The sequence below is a fragment of the Anas platyrhynchos genome, chromosome 2 (genome assembly GCF_047663525.1).
Source record: "Anas platyrhynchos isolate ZD024472 breed Pekin duck chromosome 2, IASCAAS_PekinDuck_T2T, whole genome shotgun sequence".
In the NCBI taxonomy this organism is placed as follows: domain Eukaryota; kingdom Metazoa; phylum Chordata; class Aves; order Anseriformes; family Anatidae; genus Anas; species Anas platyrhynchos.
Genome location: NC_092588.1, coordinates 65,730,325 through 65,735,776, shown reverse-complemented (window position 1 = coordinate 65,735,776; position 5,452 = coordinate 65,730,325). Strand labels below are relative to the sequence as shown.

The following is a 5,452-nucleotide window of genomic DNA, read 5'->3' as shown; positions in this document are numbered from 1 at the left end:
CCTATACTCTCCTACGCTCCCCTCCCCTCTAACATGCTACGCTACGCTATGCTATGCTACACTACCCTATCCTACCCTCCCCTAACCTCCCCTACACTATCTTCCCCTGCCCTCCCCTCCCCTCCAATTCCCTCCCTTCCCCTCCCCTCCAGTCCCCTCCCTTCCTTTTATTCCCTCCCCTTCCCTTCCCTCTTGTCTTCTTCTCTCCTCTCTTCTTTCTTTCGGGTAACTTCAAATCGCTTCAGTCGTTCTCACAGCTCCTATCCCTGGCTGATTCACGGGAACCCATCAGCAGCAACCAGAAGCGCTCCAGCTGCTGTGTCACTAGGCGAGCAACAGTCTCCAACTGGGAATCGCTGACTTCCTTCTGTGGCTCAGACAGGTGCCTTTCAGTTCCAGCGTGGCCTGGACGTGTCCTCTTGCTGTGTCCCCACCTACATCACAGTTCTGCTTAGAAGCAGCAGCAGGCTTTGGAAGTAGTCCCACTCCTTCCATTTTCAGTGGTTTAGCTTGGCTAGCCAGGTGGTGTCTGTCAACAGAAGACAGCAAAGAGATTTGGGTTAGAAACAGCTAACTGAGTAGTTCCTTTGCACAAGGGCAAGGACTATTTACCCCTTCCTAATGGAGACTGCAGTGTCAGAGAGAACGACAGGTCCTTCAGAGAGCTTGGAAATATCCCTTGGGGATGCTGAGTCCAGAGGACCAGAGTAAATCTGTCTAAAGTACACCATGGAATCACTCTGAATTACTTCCTAGCAGAAGCATGTGTCCGATACAGCTTCAGCTGGTTTCAGTGTTCTTCTTCACCTAATACCTAAATTCAGATAAAAGGTCTCAATGCAGATGGGAAGATTGAGAAATATAGAAATCACTGATGTGCTTTGAGAACCTCTAAGAACTGAGAACTAAATAAATCCAATGTTGTAACATTAAGGATTGGTTAGAAAAATAAACGTTAAAAACAAGTAAAGGAGGACAAGTAAGCTTTCTTAAAGTATCTATTCTATTGAAAGGAGCTTTAAATAAGTAAATAAGTAATGAAATATATATGCAGAGAGATGGATAGATATACAGAAACCTAAGAAACTGCTGCGCAGGTTAGCTTCTTGCTCTCTTTTCTCAAAGTCCCAGTGAATACAGCATCTGTGTGCCTTACAAGCATTACCCTCAGTCCACCACAGGTACACACGAGAGGACAACCTGCAGGTTGCGGAGGCAAAGAAACTGCTCTGGATGGATGTGAAGAGCCAAGACAGAAGTTGCTGTCAGGGAAAAGATACACAGAGGGGATGAAAAACACGGAGTGCGCTTCCGACCGTCACAACTTCTAAGCAAGTGGAGATGAGGGTGTGGAAGAAGCAAATCAGCTGCTGATCGAGAAGCAGCCTGAAGACTGTCCTTAAGCAGGGCCTTGCATTCTTCTTTTTTAGAGCATTGCTTGCCTTCAAGTGCACGATCATGATTTATTAACTTTGATTAACTTCTACCACTACAGAACTGCACCTGATTCCTTCACAATACTTACGGGGGGGAATTGGAAATATTAGTCTGCATTCTCTATTTCCTTCTTCATCTCAATTCTCTTTTGGCCTGTGAAGCTTTTCGGATCAGAGGAGAAGATCTGCTGTGATACGGAGTTTTGGATACTGCAAAGGAAACGAAGAATCGTACTGACAACTCTTGTCAACCTCACCCGCAACCATCACAGAAAAGAATACCGAAAGAACCCCGCTTTCTCATGGGAAGCATAAATTTGAGCATAGGTGTCCTCTAGCTGAAGTGAGGTGAAGCAGGTTCCAAACAAGGTGAAGGAGCACACCCAGAAGCATTTCCATAAAGCTGTGTTTTCAAACAAACGGTTTAAAGACTTAGATTTTCTTACAAGTGAAGAATGAAACAATAAATAAACGAAAATTACCCGGACATCCAGTTTTCCTCTAGCTTGCTTTGCTTCTTTCCGAATCTGAGTCTGGAGTGACAGTCAGGGAGCAGAATTGTGCAGAAATGCCAAAGCCTCCCCAGCTTGTTGTACCTTCATCAACAAGGCCTTTGATACTGCTGCCTCCTCAGCAACATCAGCAATTTCCTAGGAAAGCTGGTGTCCATCAGGTCAAACAGGAATGGGAAACCCCTCTTGCCACAACTTCACACTCACACCAGAGTTGGCAGGACAGGCCGATGGACAGAGAAGGGTCTGGAAGAGTGTTAGAAAACAGGCTTGAAACAGATTTCCGCCAACCCAGGACAAATTACTTGCTCATCTCTTCAAACTGAACTCGAAGTAGAAGGAGGTGATCCCAAGCTGCACTCCTGACATCTATGCTGCAAAGTCATCGAATGTGACATGGTACTGTACCAGCCTGTTACGAACAGAAACAGGACTTTGAAGGTTATGCTGTCCACCAGCTTGAATAAACTCAGTCCTAGGCGCAGTTGTGTCCAAGCCATTCTGTTGCTAGGCGTGTTGTGAAAACAGACAGCTAAGTGGTGGGGTGAGGACGTGCTGCGGTCTGCAGTGTGACCTCAGCGCTTACCAAACAGTAGGGAATACACAGAGAAGGGTGTTAGGAAAACTTCAAGCCCCACATACATTTGAGGTGGAAACCATGTTTCCCAAGATAACACTGGACACAACTCCATAATCAAAATGTGTTCATTTCTTGGTTCATCCAACTCCTAGGTTTTAGGTTTAAAACGTTTCTGTCTTGGCTTAAAGCACTCTTCCAACCTCTATTTCCAGTGAATCCTATGATTTCCTGCAATAGCTAATCCCACTTTTTCTTTTGACAATCTCACAGTCTCTTCTTTTTTACCTCTCCCCAAGAAACTTAGAACTGCTCTCGTCATACTTGACAACTAGATATGGAGCTGTATCAGCCAGAAGGAAGTTTTCTTCACACTTGCTGCTTCTTACAGTACCTGGGCTCTTACCTTACTCTTACTCGCCCTTCCTACATTAGCACAAAGAAGCTACATTAATGTAGCACAAAGCTACATTAGCTTTGGGGATCTGATGTCTTGTTTTCCAGAAACTACCCTGAATCACCTTTACAAGAGCTGTCCCACGCTGCGAGCATACGTCTTGCAGTCTGGCCAGATATTTGCCTTCCAAGTCAATAACCAAATCTGTCAAGTTAAGAGCATGGAATTAACGGAGAGGAAATCCTTTTATTTATTTATCTATCTATCTATCTATCTATCTATCTATCTATCTATCTATCTATCTATCTATCTATCTATCTATCTATCTATTTATTTATTTTCCTAGACCGAGTAGGGATGAATTGTGGGGAACAAGCAAAACTCTGGTGAAAAATGAAATGAAAAATGTTAAGGTCAGGCAGCTTGCCCACTGCAAGTGCTACCCTGAAAGCAGATGGAGTGCATCTTCATACACAGCCTGAGACACTACTCGACAGGCCAGCCCATGTGATGCAGTCCATTGCTGTCCTGAATTTTAACGTGACAGGGGTACTCTTAAGCCTCTTGTTTATGCTTTAGGACTTGCGGTCTATGGGAGGACCACAGCACACTCTTCTCTGTCTCCCCTTATTTGTTGATCGTCTGTAGGAAGAAGAGAACGTGCAGAGGCCCTCACCCGTACATTGGGTCTGTTCTCACTCTGTGCAGCTCCATCATTGAGCAAAGTACCAAACTTGATCCTTCTGTAAGGGCTTGACACAAACTACAGAATACTAAAATGAAACATTCACAACAAAACCACACTGTTTTCCCCAGCCAAGCATCAAAACACTTACAGAAGGGCATGGGCCCTCTCTGTGCACCTCAAGGTGACATGCACAAATCCTCACGTGGTTTCATCACATCCAGCACCCTTCTCTGTGCCTCCCAGCTAAACGTGCACAGAGGCAGCTGTTCCCAAAGTGCTGTGGTGCCATCATTCAGGTCTGTTTCTGAAGTCATCACCGCAGGTGCCTCCCAGTGACGGCACAACACTCTCTGTTGCTAATGCGTATGTCTCACAAACAGCTAGAGAAGTACCACTATGCCCAAAGTGACTTGAATTAGAGTAGTTCAAAGATTATTCCCTGCTCCCCTACATCTGTGGAAGGTGTGTGATAAATCTTTTCCTTGAGAAAGGATTACAGACAAAAAGAGCTTGATTCTGATACGTTGCCCGTACTTGGAGTGCAGTTCACCTTTGATTTCCATGTCAGAAAAAAGAAGGTGAAATCAACAATTCTCTTCCTCTGAGCTGGGAATATGAAATAACCCCAATTCTCCAGGAAGCCTTAGGAAGGAAACTATGCATTTCCTTGTTAAACATCTTGTTTCTTTGGAAAACTTTTCCAGTCCTTTGCAACTGCGGTGGTCTGAATCGGGTGGGCAGCCGAGTTCCACCATGGCCGCTCTCTCACTCCCCCTCCTCAAGGGAAAGGGGGAGAAAATACGGTACAAAGGGCTCAAGGGCTGAGATAAGGACGGGGAGATCGCTCAACAATTATCGTGACGGGCAAAGCAGACTCAGCAAAGGGAGATAGTAAGAGTTATTGCCTACTACCAACAAACTAGACATGTGAGAAACAAAGGAAAGAAACCCAAAACGTCTTCTCCCCATCTGCCCTCTTCCACCTCCTCCTCCTGAGCAGCGCAGGGAAACAGGGGACTGAGGGCTGCGGTCAGTCCCTGAAGCTTTGTCCCCGCCGCTCCTTCTTGCTCCTTCCCTGCCCCTGCTCCCCGTGGGGTCCCTCCCACGGGATGCCGTCCTTCCCCAGCTGATCCCACATCAGCTGCTCTGCCCACAGGCAGCAGCTCTTCAAGAACTGCTCCCACACAGCTCCGTCCCACAGGGTCCATCCAGCCATCCCCCAGGAGCAAACTGCTCCAGCACAGGTCCCCCACGGCTGGGCGGCAGCTCCCCCCAGACCCCCTGCTCCTGCGGGGGCTCTCCATGGGCCGCAGCCTCCTCCAGGCCACATCCACCTGCTCCACCGGGGGCTCCTCCACCCATGGGGGGGCTGCAGTGTGGAGATCTGCTCCATGTGGGACCCATGGGCTGCAGGAGGACAGCCTGCTCCACCAGGGGTCTCTCCACAGGCCTCAGGAGCACTTCCTGCCCTCCTTCTGTACTCACCTTGCTTTCTGCAGGGCTTTTTCTCTCACAGTTTCAAACCCCCAGCTACTGTTCCACATCATTTTTTCCCTTTCTTAAATCTGCTCTCCCTGAGGCCCAACCAGCATCGCTCCTTGGCTTGGTTCTGGCCAGCATTGGGTCCTTTTTGGAGCTGTCTTGAGCTGGCTCTGATGTGACCTGAGGCAGCTGCTGGGCTCAGTTCACAGAGGCCACCCCTGCAGCCCCCTACTGCCAAAACCTCACCACATAAACCTAATACATAACATTATGCTAACTTGTTTTTCTAGGTGGTGTGATGTAGAGGTTGTATAAAATAAATAAATAAATAAATAAAAATCTAAGAGATTTGTTGGATGA

General features: G+C 47.2%; 1 long non-coding RNA gene across 1 annotated transcript; it reads right to left on the bottom strand.

Moving 5' to 3' along the window:
• Positions 1–203: 203 nt before the first annotated feature.
• On the bottom strand, positions 204–3,169 carry LOC140001721 (uncharacterized). The gene is made up of 4 exons (XR_011807218.1): positions 3,047–3,169; positions 1,919–2,194; positions 1,526–1,646; positions 204–529 (listed from the first exon to the last, which is right to left on the bottom strand). It is a non-coding gene; the product is annotated as an uncharacterized lncRNA (long non-coding RNA).
• Between the last annotated feature and the right edge of the window lie 2,283 nt (positions 3,170–5,452).